Source organism: Rhyacophila brunnea, unplaced genomic scaffold (genome assembly GCF_057557595.1).
Source record: "Rhyacophila brunnea isolate RB1 unplaced genomic scaffold, BYU_Rbru_1.0 scaffold_17, whole genome shotgun sequence".
NCBI lineage: Eukaryota > Metazoa > Arthropoda > Insecta > Trichoptera > Rhyacophilidae > Rhyacophila > Rhyacophila brunnea.
This window is the reverse complement of record NW_028232827.1, coordinates 19,726,673-19,743,878: the sequence shown is the minus strand read 5'-3', so window position 1 is coordinate 19,743,878 and position 17,206 is coordinate 19,726,673. Positions and strand designations below refer to the sequence as shown.

Below are 17,206 nucleotides of genomic sequence, written 5' to 3'. Positions count from 1 at the left end.
AATCTATTACCCAGGGAAACGCTAAACGAAAATTGGAATTTATTATATCCTTATATCTTGTTTTTCAAATTTAAAAAACATCGATTTAGAGGTTAGAAAGCACGCAATTAAAATCGAAAAACCTCGGCTTAGACGCAATTTATCGCGAAAAACGCTTAGCGTTTCTATTAAAAATATTATTTATTAATTTTTACGGCAGTAATTTGAATTTAATCTTGTATTTTTGTATATTAACGAATCGATAGAAATCGAAACAATAATAATTGCCCAAATTCAACCGATGTTTAGCTGTCCGGTGCTGCCACCGTGGAACTATTTCGAAACAATACACATATACAAAATACACACACATGCAACAACATGACATTGAAAATGAAACTCACACATAGACAAGACAAAATAACATTTTTCTGCTTCATTTTCGCTAGGATCAGTTTGTGGTAAAACTTCGACGCGAAATTGCCATATGAATATAAATAACTTTATAATTAAAATTACAATATTTACTTAATATACGTAGGAACCTGCCTATATTCAAAATTTGAAACTGCGAATTATTTGCAATTAGTATTTGCTTAAATTAAAACTGTTTTTTATCATTATTTATGATAAAAATAATCAACAAAATAAACAAATCTCGCATTTTAACATATGGTAGCATTCGTGCTCTCGATCGAATACACAGACATCGAATATCGGGTTTATAACAATTCTTCTTTATTTTTTTGCCATTATTATATTGTTTGAAAACAGGAAGGAATCGACTCATCAGCATAGATAAGATACTTCTCATCAGTAACATTTTTGTCAAGTAAGTAAACTTTTCAGTGTATAATAAATAATATTATTATCGTACATCAAAATGACAAACTATGTCACGCAGTTTTGATTGTCAAACAAACATTCAAAAATTATTTAAAAGAGTTACATATACTGTATTTTCAATCACCATCATGCATTTATCATCAATATATATTATTTTAGGCGTATACTCATCGTTTTCGTAAAATTATAAATACTTTACGTCAGTTTGAGGTTATGTTTATGACAAATGTCATCGAGCATATCTTGTACGTTTTGTAAATTATCTAATAGATAGTGAATTTCTTTCATTCGCATAATATGATTGTAGAAAATCAAATATTTTATGTGCTTTCAAACACGTGTCCGTGTTTTTAATACAACATAATCGTAAATTGAAAACGTTATCTACAGTGATAAGTTTAACACGAGTATATGAATATAATGAGGATATGTTTTTTTGTTTACATATAGATAAATCTTTTAATACTGATGAACTCGACGAAATATTGGACGACAGTGACTGCGAAGTCGGCGACGGTTACGAGTCCGACAACAGCGACGACATTTACATTCGACATTTACAACCTTCGACATCACAATCCAGGGTTCTTCCCTGGCTCACAAAATGGTAGGTTTACAATTTTCTTAATAATATATTTATTGGTTTTATATACCATCCAGTCATACATTAGATTCATTCATGCTTTGGCATAAAAACAAGAATTCATTACATCTTGTACACATGATGTAGCGATTGTCTCGAATGAGGAGTTGATGGTTTGAATAGTAAACTTCAATCAAAACATATTATTGCCCATCATTATTTGTATTTTTACTGCTAAATACTTGAATTAATGAGGAAATATGGATTATGTAATAATATTTTTTCCTATTGTTTCAGTATGCCGAATGCTGGTCCGGAATTGGAGGAAGATTTGTTGGCGAGAGGGCATGTTGCTGACAATGTACTCAGCTCCTTTTTCGAATACTTCAACCTCGCTCTCTTCGAAAAAATTGCTGAGCAGACAAATTTATATTCAGCACAAAAAAGGGACTTGTGGTCGGTGAATACGAATTCGAAATTCGTATTCACCGTCATCCAAATTATGATGGGTACATTAAGGTTTCCGCAGACTCGAATGTACTGGTGTTATGATCTAAGCATTCCAATCATTAATCAAGCAATGCCCAGAGACGGGTACTTCGAACTGCGGAATCACTTTCATTTTGCAGATAACACTGCTGACCGCACGGGCTGCACAGATAAACATTGGAAGATTGCCATAAAAAAGCCATAAATTGAGAAAAATGCCATACTTTGCCCAGACCTGCTCATAACTCCATCGATGAGCAAATGATGCCGTTCACTGGCCGCTGTAGACACAGGCAATTTGTGCTTAACAAGCCAAATCCTGTAGGCCTTAAAAATTTTGTTCTCGCGGCCAGAGATGGATTAGTGATAGATTTTCACATATATGTAGGGAAGGGAACGGTATCAGATGGAGATATGAAGCAGTTTGGTCTGGGCGCAAGTGTGGTCAAGTTACTCTGCCGGACTCCCCCCAATCCTCCTGCATTGTCTATACTGATCGTTTTTTCACTAGTTTGAAGCTCGCCGATTCGTTACTTCACGACAAAATGTTCTTAACTGGAACTGTCAGAAGTAATAGACTCGGCGATGTGATTAAGAAATTAAAAAAACGATAAGGCAATGCAGAGGGCCACACAGATCAGTGCCACTCAGCCGGCCATTGTAAAGCACTACAATATGTCGATGGGTGGCATTGATCTTTGCGATCGGATAATTACTTATTACAGGACTGCGATGAAGACATGCAAATGGCCTGTGAGGGTTTTTAACCACTTTGTGGACTTGGCGGTGGTAAACTGTTGGCTAATGTATATGCGGAATTGTAAACTAGAAAATGTACCCCGAAAGGATATTATGGGACTGTTGTCGTACTGAATCAGATTAGCGAAAGCTATTATTCGGTATGAAGATCGGGTAGCCAACATTTTAACACTGCCAGCACGAGGTCGGCCAAGAAACATGTCGACATCGCAGGTAGACACAGAGCCACCAGCTCGCAGGAGAACGGTTGTCCCCCAACCGATCGCTGAGGTATGTTTGGACAGCGTTGGCCACCATTCAGCATCCGTGTGCAGATACCCTGGATGCAAGTGCCGCACCAGGTATATTTGCATAAAATGCAATATATACGTGTGCACACAATTTTGCTTTGAGCTGTATCACACAGTATAGGATGCAGCTCAAAGCAATTTTAAAGTACATATTTAGGGTTTTATTTCATAATTTTAACTAATTTTAAGTGTAAATATATTTAATTATCCTATTTATAAGGTTTTTGTATTATTTTTATTGTGTAATGTTCTATTAAAATTGACCACTCCTATGAACAAGTTGTTTTCTTTACCTTCCCTAAGTTTATAGAGTAGGTAATATTCATCTGCAGTGTGACCTGGTATGTGCATATAGTATATTTTACTTTATAAAATAAAAATAAAAAATTTGTCAATAGACTAATACTTCTCTTCCATATTTTCATTCCTTTGGCCCTATATTGGCCTTTTGTATTCTAAATTTCTATTCAAAATGAAAAAAGAAGTTGGCAAGTATAAATTGATTTAAAACTTTTCTTTTAAATCATAAAAATGTCAATACGATATAATAAAATATTGTACTTATTTAAAAAAAAATATAATTATTTGAATAGGTATATATATATAATAATATTATAGTAGAATATATTCTTATAATATGTAAATGAATTTTTGTCTAGCGATTTTTTTCATCTGGCAAATTAATAATACTTGCAACATATTATGGTAACTTACTGCCATCTGGTTAGAATTGACCAAAGTTTTTAGTAACACATTTTTAGAAATTCATGGTAGATGCCTGTAGATGCCTTTAGATGGCGTTGAAGTCACATTTGATCGTAAATTGAGGCAAAGAATCAACCCGGAATGATCTTTATATTACCTAACGAATTTAATATGTTCGATTGTCGTCTAAGTCACAATATCATACTGTCGACATGAACAAGTGGTCAATAATTATGAAAAGCTCTAATCAAAAGTAATTTTTAAAAACTCGTCATAACTATAAATCTTATGAATTAACTAAATGGCTACCTATTTATGAAGCATTCTTTATATTTTGTATATTTAAAATGAATGAATACGACAGTTTGTTAAATTTGTATTATTGTAGACCACGATAGGAGGTTAGAATTTCATAACAAGTTGACGTTTCAAATATGTTTCTGTTTTAGAGACTAATATATTATGAATTAATTTTAAGTACTGGCAACACTAATTAGTTGTCAGAAAAGCGTTTCCGTGGACATTCTACCAAACGGTTCCAAATCAAATAAATCCAACGGTGCCATTTGATTCGTTCAGTTCAGGTTCAATGATACGAACTTAACAGGAAGTCGCCCTTGTCGCGCATAGAATATTTCTCAGTGTTGTCATTTTTTGAGAAAACAAATCCCGCGAAATTAGGTTTTTAATTTATATCAATCAGTAAGTTCTCAGTAAGTAATTAATTTAGGAGTCCAATTATTATTCGATAAGTATCAATAGAAAAATTATTTTAAATAATTTCACCTCTTAATTATTACTATTATATTAGGATAATTAATACAGCGTAATTATTGAATTTGGAAGGAAATATATCATTGAACCCACATTATCTGATAATATTGCTGCAGGTATTTATTAATTAAATAATTAGGAGAACACAAATTATGACTAAATAAGTAGAAGTGAAAGGTATAACATATTCAATATTATTTTGATGACCCAATCACATTTTTTTATAATTTACAGATGTCTTTTATATCGTGTTTTTAGTAAAATTGTTGTCGAAACACATACCTACTGTGAAAATAATTTTCTATAAATTAAATTATAACCACCTAACATTATAAATTTTAAAACAATATGTACCTACTTATCGGTTTAAAAATACAAGGACAATTAATTAACTAACCGTAAATACAAATAAGATTAAAATAATTGATAACGTCATAAGGTCATCAACACAACTTTTAAAAGTACATTTCCAAGGACACGACATTAAAAACTGATTAAACCAATCATCATGTGAGGTATTCTACACCAGACATATTGGTTTCATCATCACTCGATACTAATTCACTTTCACTACTGCTGTCAAAATCGACACTAAAAACTAAACTTTGGTCACTCATAGTCTCACAACATCTATCTTTTACCATATAATCCTCTTCCAAATGTATTGTGTGTTCACATTGTTTTTTCCAATCGTCCGGTGTTATCGTTCCAAAAGCATCTTCTATTAGCCTCTGCGTGTCAGCTGTTCGGCAATCAACATTATTACTTGCAATTCTTCTTTTCACAAGTGACCAGATAAATTCTATTGGGTTAAGATCACAGGGGTATGGTGGTAGACGAACTACTGTTGAGGCTTTTTCTTTAATCAGCTCGTCGAATAAATACTTTGGTGGTGGTTTATTTCTATCAATTATTTCTTTTAATTTAGTTTTAACCATATTTTCTTCGAATATAATATTATTGTCTTTCAGCCATTCTTGCATAACGCTTTTTTTATTGGCCATAGTTGGCGGTTTATTTATTTTAATGCTATGGTAAGGGGCAATATCCATAACTATTATAGAATTTGTGGGAATGTACTCCACGCAACTATGCCGTGTCTCTCTATGATAACATTTTTTTTAGAAAGGCTTTTTTTAAATTAAAACCCTAGCTTATGCAACCGTCGCCGTAAAAATTCTTTGCTTCCTTGAAAATCCATGCACTCTCCTAAGGAAACCAGTAAGTTTTGCAGCGTCGGAACTTGTTTGTGGACAGTATAAAACTCCTGCGCTTTTTGACGTAAGGTACATAAGTCCATACTGTCCAATGCAATCTTATTTTTTCCAGGCGTTACGATTTTTGAAGAGGAGGCACTCGCTGTAGTCATTTCTTTCATGATTCTAGAAACTATCCTTGGGATATTCTTGTAAATTAATGATACACTACGTATAAGTATCTAGATAATTTTAAGCATTTTTGTAAATTTTACATCTCCGTAATGCCAATAATGTTTATTCTTGAAAATATTCTTCTTGCCAATTTATTATTACACTGCCAGTGTACTTAAATGATCATTTATACTTAATTATTTATTATACGTCAAAAATATTAATAAAATAGATTACAATACACACAACTATATAATATACAAACATGATTCCCAGTTTTGGGGAAATATTTCTAGTATAACAACACTGAATTTTGACATACCCGACAATGACAGCAACTCGTGATATGGTATTGTATAGGCTCGCCTTTTAAATGCGACTCTTTTTCTTCTTCACAATAAATCAAAAGTTTACTAATAATAATTCGAACATGACTTCGTATTGTTTTAGACATCTTTTGAATATAAAAAGCTTCAAATTACCTAAATTGATAGATGCGTCCAATACAACTGTCAAAAATGTAATGAATAATTTGGGGGCGTTCCTTTTTTGAAACCAGAAGTTCGATTAGCTGATTGTAGTTCACAGTTTTGCCACGTAGCCAAGATGAAGTTGCCGGACAATAGTATACGTCATGGTCGCCGTGCGAGTGTGGGAGCCCTGTCAATCTCAGATCATGAGAGAGTAAACATGACAATTAATTAATGGCGGTGATCCTAATGAAATTAAATTTATTTGACAAAGGTATTCTTCAAATAATTAGAATACTTAACTATTTCTTTTATTCAACGAATAATTCACAAGATTTAAGAATATATCGCACCGTGAGTGTAAAACCAAGGCAACTGCAAAAGATATATTTTGGATATATTAGGGTTTGAAGTCTTCGTTTTGTTAGGAGAAATAGTTTCTAAAAAAAACCATAATATTTGGTTTATATCTACATTATATTGCATGTTCTTTCAGTTACTTGACTTTTACATTATCAGGTTAACGACTTTTGCAGTTGTTTTGCATTTAATCTCGATATTGAAAAATTTGCAAATGCGTTGGTTTTACACTCACGGTGCGGTATCATTCTGATTATTGAACATATTCAATTAGAATACTGTGTATACATTGCTATTGAAGGTCTTCAGCTATCTTTATTACATCGCGCACCCTTTTGTTCCCTCATCCAATTATTTTATATTTTATCATTACGCACTATGTCCAGCATACACCTTTTCATATCATGCTGCGCTATTATAAAAACACCAGTTGTCTCTAGATGTAATTTATGTTTTTTTCTTTTTCAGGGAAATATAAAGAAGCGGATCCATTATTTACCTAAGAGAGCTCTGTCAATTCGCGAAACAGTCTTCGGAAAGGAACATACCGATATAACAATCTGACAATGGCTGGCCAAAATGAGGTATCTACAACTTTACTATGTGTCTATAATAATATGTACTTATATAGTTGGGGTGTCAACTAATTTTTACATAAGATCTACTTTGGAGAAGAAAAATCCTCCGCGATCTAATTTTTCTGAAATTATGGATATATTATAAGTACCTATATATCGTCTTCATCATGGCCCCCATAAGGGGGGGGGGCTGACAGGGCTCTATCCTGGGGGCCCGGGCTTTGGGAGGGCCCGGCATGACGGGTTGATCAGATAAGTGAGATAAACTAGCGTTAATATTTTGAAAATTTGAACAATTTAAAAAAAGTTAATACAGTGCGTAACACTGCTTTTAACTTAACCGATACGTAGGGGGGCCGCCAAAGATCCTAGCCTGAGGGCCCGCTTATGGATGTGGGGGCCATGGTCTTCATATTAGAGAAGTGAGCAAGTGCATTTTTTACGAATTTGGCTTTATTGACTATCTGACTAACATAATGGTTGTCTGGAAAAAATGAAAAACTGAATTTAAGCTTGGAAACAATATCATATCTAAACCCACAAAAATAATCATAAATGTGAATGCAATATAAGGATTTTTTAGATTGATTACAAATGTTAAAATGGCTCTCCTGAACAATTTACTATTTTACACTTTCTCTTGTATGACGACGATATGTATAATATATACATATTTCATAGTATATAATGGAAATGGGATGACTGGACTCCGGACAATTTGACGCCGCACTGTCGTAGACACGTATACAGAACGTAGACGAGGTATTTTAATCAGTTTCTATCTACTACTTAGTAGTCTTAATTCATTTTACTCTTAACATAATGTATTCTTTATTGCTGATTGATAATTACCATGCCTAAGGCTTTATATAAAATAAAAAACTCTTTTTTCGTTGGAACTTAAGCATATGCACGATTAAATCATTATTTACGTCTGCATATTTACATTCTCACCAACTATTAAATCATAATATAATCATTTAAATATAAATAATAATATTACATATTACCAATAAGTACCTAACGTCTATTTACTTTCGAATGCCGTGGCGTCCAGTTGTCCCGGTGCCAAATCGTCCTAGACCCGTATATAATAGATATATTTTTAAACCAAAATAGATTCTTACTAAGAAAATTAAATAAAGCGTTGTACATAGAAAATATTTATTTTCAGCTTTCGGATGCTACTGACAGAGCTTGAATTACTTATCCTACATTGTAAGATGTCTACAATTTTTGTATAATTGGGGGTCTAATTACTCAAACATGATTCCAAATGTTCGTCCGCTGTACTTCGATTTTATAATTTTCATTTGCAAAAACGCTGATTCGCACAATCATGTCGAACCAAAACAGCCGTACAAATTATTAGCACATTTTAATAGATTTGAATACTTATCTACTGGTAAATATTTCCAAAATTTATCTTCCGAAGCTCTTGCTTTAATGTAAATTACAAATTTCCTATTCAAGTTTAACATATCCGTCTGAAAAAGTGTCGAAAAATTTCCTGCAAATGCTTCTCCTTTGTTTTGTGTGTCAAATGGAAAACTCATAAATAAAACTTACAAATTTTGAATAAATAAATTAAATATTTTTGGCGAACCAACAAAAATCATTTCGCGATCAACCTTGTTGACACCTCTGCTATATTGAAACATATGAGTATGTAAGAAGGACTGACTAATGATTTTGATGCGTTAACCGGGTTATATGCCCGAGTTTTAATATGGCCGTGCATGAAGGGCCGCGATTTTCTTTTAAAAAATAAAACCTAATAAATATATATTTTTTGGCAATAAATTATTAGTATATCATAGAGACTTACCAAATAAATCCACAATTTGTCATCTGCTTCGCCATTTATTAAAAAAATCAAAACCAAATATTTCACAAAACGTCTGGGTTTTCACAAAACTTACACACAAAATTCCTGAACGAGATTATGTTTTTATTAAGGTGGGACATGCTCAGCATAGGTGAAAATGGAGCTTTTATTGCATTTTCAAAGCACAACCCTGGGCATTCCTTAAACGTAGTAGATAATCTATTTATATAATTTTGAAGCCTTATTATCCTTTATATTTATTGTAAACATTTGATGACTGCATAAAGTATTTTTATTACATAAAATAGTATTCTTTTAAACCTCTCGCTCTAATGTTTTAGAATATAATCATATTTCAGTACATAAATGTGCAGTGGTGTTAAGATTTTTTACATTTATTAATTTTTAAACGCATTTATAAAACCATTAGTATAATTTATGTCGACATTATTGTAGTAAAATATTTACGATAAAAAATTATATTGATAATCTCTGTGATCCCAAATTTGACAAGAATTGGGCATTTTATTATTCAAAAAATGGGCAAGATTAACACATTTGAAGATAATTCTAAAGATACTCATTATAAGCTATGTCTTTGACCATTCAAGTGTGATAAACATCATACGAATATTGATTGCTTTATAATAATTATTGACCTAAGAATAAGGTAGTTTTTTTTTGAAATACGCCATTTCTTTTGGCATTCCCCAGTGGTTAAGCTACAACATACGACCGTAGCCATAAATTGACAAACTAAAACTGAAGTAGGGAGTAAGATCATGTTGACGCGCGTGTTTGAACATGTACCTAAGCGAAAATTTTTTTTTTTTTTGGAAAATTCGATTTATAGCGATTTTCGCTAATTCGTAATCAAATTTTCAGGGACCCTTGGATTTCGAATTATCGAGCTTATACTGTAAGTAGGTACGTGTCTGTTTGAGTGGTTATATTGTTATCTAATTATCTGTAGTGATTTTGTTACGCTTTGGGTAATATTTCATTATCAATTTGTGAAAAATACGCATATTTTGAAGAATTTGGTATAATTTAACCTCTAAATAGATTAATAATATATAAATGTGATAGCCAGTCGCCATATACCAGAAATTTAGGTTTATGACTAGGGCTTACAGTTAACCAGGGTAAAAATACTACCCGGTTAATGGTTAATTTAAGATTAAATAACCGGCTAACCGGGAATAACCGAAATATTTTTTTATATGTACGTCAGTACATTTATTTGTTTAACGAGTATGTACATCTTACGAAAACAATAATAATTTTTAAATATTAATAAAACGCACAAACAAAATAGGTATAAATTGAATGTATTTAAAAATATTAGAATATACGATTCTACATACATAGATTATAAATAATATATATAAAAAAAATAGACATAAGTTGGCAAAAATATCGAATTACAAATACAATGGATTTTTTGACATTCTCACATGTCATAGTGGATATATTATATGTACATGCACATAATGCTGTAAAAAACAAATGTCCGAATAAATCAAACTTAGTATAAATGATATACTTAAGTACAATATATTATGTTATTCGATATGTTCACTTATTTTTTAAAAAGAAATATTTTAAAAATACCAATGCATCTAGCGTTTCTTGGTTCATAGAATTTCGAATTTTCGTGCAAAAATAGTTTGTAACTCAAAACACTCGTTCACTAGCCGTTGACCGTTGATCGAACTGTCACCAGAGAACTATATTTTTTTTTCTAGGATTGGAGTGCGTTTTCTCGTTGACTCTGATAATTTGAAATATTTATGAAACACCAACAGTAAAGTTCTTTATCAAAGCATTTTGCTTCTGGTATATATTTGCAAGATACCCTTTTGTGCATTGCAACAAGTGACGGGTCTGTTGTATTCACAGAACAGATTAAATAGAATATAAATAGAATTCTGATAGGCTATATTCAATACACTAAATTAAGATGCAGGCTTTTGAATGTGTAAGTGTCCTATGAAAATGAAACACGCATTGTGCACGTGCGCGTGTGCATGAGCGTTAATGCATAAACCGAGAGTAGTTGTCAGTATTCGACGTATAATGTATTCTTGACACGTGTTTAAGTTTATCCTGGATTCTTCCTTACTCGAGATCGGTTGCCTGCTACTCCTTACCCGTTAGATACTTCTGAGTTCCTTGGTTGTAGGTAGGTTTTCGTTTCAATTGTACTGGTCATGGCAATTTCTACAATTTGGTTCACATGTTTCGTTAATTTCATCTCCGCTTTCGGAATATTTTTGGAAAAAGCCTTTTCGTCATTTCTTTTGTATATGATAGCAGAGAAGATTTTGACGTATCGATCGCTAGAATAGTTATGTAGGTAATTAATTTGTGATACTTTCTATTAATTGAAAAAAGTACTATGTGTGTTCTAAGAAATATTAATTTAACACTAGCTGAGCCAGCTGGCTCTCGCCAGTCTGTCTCGCTAGGTCTTGCAGACGGCTTGGTGGTGTTGGATTTTAATATAATTGTGAAGTATGCATAGATGGCGCCATAGTTTTCTCTTCGGGATGGATTTTTTATTCACATCAGACAGTTTGACATTTCGCTGATAGTAGTAGAATGAGGTTGCGGAATCCTTCATCCAGCAGTGGATTGATCCTAGTTGTTGATGATGATGATAAAGATATGAGTATGTAGACAAATATAATATCACCAATTTTGATAAATACAGCAATTCAAATGACAGATAGGAGTAGAATATGGGTAGGGAGGCCTTTATCCAGCAGTGGATTGGATCAGGTCGATGGTGACGATAATGATATTAATATGTAGATAAATATAATATCACCGATTTTGATAAATACAGCAATTCAAATGACAGAAAGGAGTAGAATCAGGCTAGGGAACTCTTCATCCAGCAGTGAATTGATCCTAGTTGATGATGATAACGATATGAATATGTAGATAAATATAATTTCACCGATTTTGATAAATACAGCAATTCAAAAGACAGAAAGGAGTAGAATCAGGCTAGGGAGGCCTTTATATCCAGCAGTGGATTGGTTCAGGTCGATGACGATAATGACAATATGAATATGTAGATAAATATAATATCACCGATTTTGATAAATACAGCAATTAAAATGCAGAAAGGAATAGAATCAGGCTAGGGAGGCCTTAATCCAGCAGTGGATTGGTTCAGGTTGATGTCGATTAGGATGATATAAATAGGTATAGTATCACAAATTCGTTTAACTGCTAGTAGTAGAATCAGGTTGCGGAACCCTTCATCCAGCAATGGATTGATCCTAGTTGATGATGATGATGATGATGATAACGATACGAATATGAGGATAAATATAATATAATATAAGTTTCATTGGTTTAAAAAATTATCATTAAATTTAACAGCCATAAAAAAATTTTTACGTTATCAAATTTTGAAATAATATTCTATGGTTGATCCAGTGTTGCCATGTCTACTGAAATTTTATGTAGATCAACTGATATTTTTTGCCAATATACTGAATTTTTGATTTTTTTTCGAATTTCAAGAAATTTACTGAAATTTGTGTTTCTCCATAATTGTAAATTAACTGATGATTCTTTTAATAATAAACTTGAAATGATTTACGCATGACCTTTTTTGATGTTATACACTTTTAAATTGACATAAAAAGCATTGTAACTCTACCCAAGAGCGCCATTTTACCCATTTATATCATCATTGTTTAGAATAAATTAATATTATTAGTTATTGTTATTCTTATTAATTTTGAATCATATCTAATAAAACACATTTTTCAAAATCTACTGACATTTTATGAAATCTACTGAATTATTTGTCAAAATCTACAAAAAAAAAAAAATTTACTTGGCAACACTGGATTGATCGCATAGTCAGTGTTGCCATGTCTATCTACTGAATTTTTAAATTTTGACTTGGCAACACTGGGTTGATCGCATAGTCAGTGTTGCCATGTCTACTGAAATTTCAGTAGATCAACTGATATTTTTTGCCATTATACCTACTGAATTTTTTATTTTTTTTCGAAATTCAAGAAATCTACTGATATTTGTGTTTCTCCATGATTGTAAATTAACTGATGATTCTTTTAATAAAAAACTTGAAATGATTTACGCATGACCTTTTTTGATGTTATACACTTCTAAATTGACATAAAAAGCATTGTAACTCTACCCAAGAGCGCCATTTCACCCATTAATATCATCATTGTTTACAATAAATTAATATTATTAGTTATTGTTATTCTTATTAGTTTTAAATCATATCTAATAAACCACATTTTTCAAAATCTACTGAATTTTTTGTCAAAATCTACTGAAAAAATAAATTTTGACTTGGCAGCACTGGGTTGATCGCATAGTCAGTGTTGCCATGTCTATCTACTGAATTTTTAAATTTTGACTTGCAACACTGGGTTGATCGCATAGTCAGTGTTGCCATGTCTACTGAAATTTCGATCTACTGAAATTTTTGTCAGTAAAAGAAGAAATTATGATTATGAGAAGACACTTGTGAGATTATGTCAATATGCACGCTTTCACCAAACACAATCGTTGAATTTCATACATGTTTGTCAATCTGCTGATATTTTGAAGAAAAAATCAAAAAATCTACTGAACTTTGAAAATTTTAGTTGGCAACGCTGGTTGATACCTTTTAAATATATGTTTGGGTTATAATGAGCTAATTAAATGTATATATTATGTTTCATTGGTTCAAAAAAAAAATCATTCAACAGCCTTACAAAAAAAAAACAAAAGTGACATAAAATTTAAAAATTTTATTCTTTGCGTTGAAATGACAATACGTGCGCGCCCGCGTTTCAATGAAATGATCAGTTTTAATCGGAATTCGTATAAATGTTATTGTTTATTTGAATAATTATAGTTATCTACGGGTACTTGTTATAAATGTGAGTTATTATATAGTGCTGTGCATTTTAAAATCATCATGAGACGTAAATAATATCACCTGTGACCTGTGAAACAACAAATGACGGGTGGTACCTAGTTTTTAAAAGTGATTTTTTTGTGACTGTGTTAAGTATTACAAAATTGTGCTCACTTCAAATTGTAGTTACTCGAATGCATCTGATAAGTATACATGTGGTGAGTAAATTGGAATAATGTAGTTGAGTATACATAGCGCGATAAATACGAAGTGTCAAAAGACTTGATTTCCGTCAGAGGTGTAGAAACTTAACTTAAAACAAAGAACTTTATTCACAAAAAATTAAATAAATCAGTTCTAATATGTTTATCGGTCAATCTTATTATGATTAGTTTGTGAAAATCGATTGTAGATATCGGTTAAAACGCATTTTAAATTTAAAGCGGCCATCTTTGGTGAGCCGGTTTGAGTGTTGCAAACATTGTGAAAAAATTAATTCCCGACATAATCAGTTGTCAATAAAGTGGCGTGTCGCTGGAAAATGTATCGGGAAATGAATAAAAATCACCGATTTAGGGTGGTATTTCGTCAAACGGCTGTCAACTATGGTTTACCGATATTTCACGATCCGAGAGCCGATTTTTCATTTAAACCTATTGGACATGACGAATAAGGCACACAATCGCTCGCAAAAACGGGCAAAGCTGTAAGATAATAATATATAGGAGATTACAAAAAAATAGAGGCCTAGCTGTCGTTTTCAAAAAAAATATGACTTATTTATTTTATTTACAGAAATTTTATAAAAACACAACATGAGAAAATAAAAAGAAAGTAAAAATTCTACTGGTCAGCAGGTACTTTTACAAAACACTCGTTGAAATCCTTGTTATAAAAACTGTTCTGTAATTTCTTTGTGACGATTAGGTACTAGAATATTTCTTTCACGAGCTGGTCAACAACTGACACGGCAACAAAATGCGGGCCTTCAGCCGGCATTTCTTTAATGTATTTTTGACGTCACAACTATTTTGGTCCGATCTTAGTAGTCAATTTCTATGCTGAGATGCGAACATCAACCTCACGACGAAGCTAAAAGAAACATGTAATAAGTCCCATGGTTCCGTTTGATTAGTTTTCAGCTACTCAGAGTGAACTGTGGATGGTTTTTCAGGTGACCAAATGGTCGATATTAAGTAAAATGTAAGTGCTAAGGGTCTAGCAAATAAGATTTATTCTGTGTGCGAAAGGAAGAGGGCGATAAGTCGAAAATCGGTACTTTTCAGGAGAGGCAAAACAAAATTTGCGTTTTTGAGTATATTCTTAAAATTGTAATTAAATCGAAAAAAATCATTTTTTTGGAATTTTTTTTTGCACTTGTCTATTAAAATTGATATACTATGGCATAAATATATGAGATTTTCAATAGTTATACTTTTTTTGACATATCCCTTTCTTCCTTTCGTATTTTTCAACAAAGAATATAAATTGAAAACTTACCTCTTTTGACATGTCCACAGACCGACGGGTTGACGGGTCCACAGACCTGAGCAGTCATGCATCTTTTTCTATTAACAGACTTTTCATTTATATTATCATAACATTGATATTTAGTTTGCAAAATATTTATCTAGATTTTACGAAAACCTATAGTAACGCTTTTCCGACGACCTTGAAAGTCACACCACCTATAGGTATCTAAAGAGCTGTTATTTCCAACCTAGTTGAAGTTTCTGATTTTCCGGAAAAGTGGAAAAACAATCCACTTTTTCGTGATTGGCTTAGAGGTTTTGCCATTTGTCTGGTAGAAGGGGAGTAAAAAATCCCATTGGTTTTTAGTTTTTAAATTCTCGTAATATACTTCGGGTCGTAGGTAATTATAGTCTCCGTCCGCCTGCAGTATTTTGTGTTTCGATTCATTAAAGTTTGAAGGGATAATCAATAAAATCTTAAATAGTGGGAAAGGGTTTCATTTCCCCTGACATCATCTTTTTCGGGAAATAACCGCGAATTCATTATATAAACTGGACTTTTTCCATACAAATCAGTAGTAGATTTCTCCGCTTCGAGCTCTATACTCCTGCCCTGCGACGGTCTCAGCAAAGTTTCTGCAGACTTTTCGCATGGAAATCTTCCCAAAAAAGATTTCCCGCGGGTAGTAACGTACCAAATACGTCATCAGTATATGACGTCGCCGGGAATTACTCATCCAAGTATATGAGTTAATAATAAATATATAGTTATCAAGTACCTCAAGGTACATTTAGAAGAGTGCCTGTGGTTTCAAACCTTTGTATAAAGTGCTACGTAACGAAGATTCACGTAACCAGTATGAATAAAAGTAAATATAAGAATAATTCTAAATAATTATAAATGTTTAAAATAAGTTTTATAAAAATAAGTATCTACGAATTTCATTACAAATGAAATTTTTGTAAAGAAAGGTGTTTAAGAGGAATTATAAAAATAAATTTCTCTAAATAAAAATTAATTATAGAGATTGTAATAATTACAGAGTTTAAATAAATACTTAAAAAATTAATATTGAACTTTGATTTAATTACACTAAACCTAATTAATTAATTAGTGTCACTATATAGCATTGACCTTGGCTAAAAATAGATCGAGTGACATTGAACTTGAACCCACACAGCTGGTTCTGATATTTCACACGGTGACCGTGAAAATTATCCGGATAAGTGCCGCCAGCGTCCTAGCACGCTTTTCTATTCCGAGAACAGAGGGCCAGCCATGCAAAATGCGCGTGCAAAGACGCTCCACTTGAAACGCAATATATCGGCCGAGGCAATGTTTTGAATTATTCAATCGCATTGCCCACACAGCGACATCTCTTAGGATTATGGTGTAATACTTACATTTGTAATTTTCTATATTATCATCAACGAAACATCAATTTTAAACAAACCTTTCTTGGGTTACCGAAACGCGTTGCTAGTAGGGTTGTGCCACGGATCCGATATTTATCAAATCACTCGCCGGGATTCCCGTTTACTTATAGTAGATGCAATCGAAATTATGGTTTGCTTATGCATATGAGAAACGGGGAATACTGTGATTCCTGAATATACACAACTACACAATAGGTGTGACACATCTTGGAATATATGCCAGTTGAATATTCGAAGTCGTATTTGACGTACCTAATTTGGTTTCGCGGCTGAAATATTTTCACTTTATAATTCATTTCAGTAATTTACGGGTACGATTTTGTAATTTTTAAACCTTCGTAATCTGTGTTGTGTGTCGTAATT

At 32.3% G+C, this 17,206-nt stretch overlaps 1 long non-coding RNA gene across 1 annotated transcript; it reads left to right on the top strand.

Annotated features, from left to right (window-relative positions):
* The first annotated feature begins 596 nt into the window (after positions 1–596).
* LOC147073806 (uncharacterized) lies at positions 597–3,509 on the top strand. The gene is made up of 3 exons (XR_015070371.1): positions 597–811; positions 1,276–1,432; positions 1,706–3,509. It is a non-coding gene; the product is annotated as an uncharacterized LOC147073806 (long non-coding RNA).
* Positions 3,510–17,206: the final 13,697 nt, after the last annotated feature.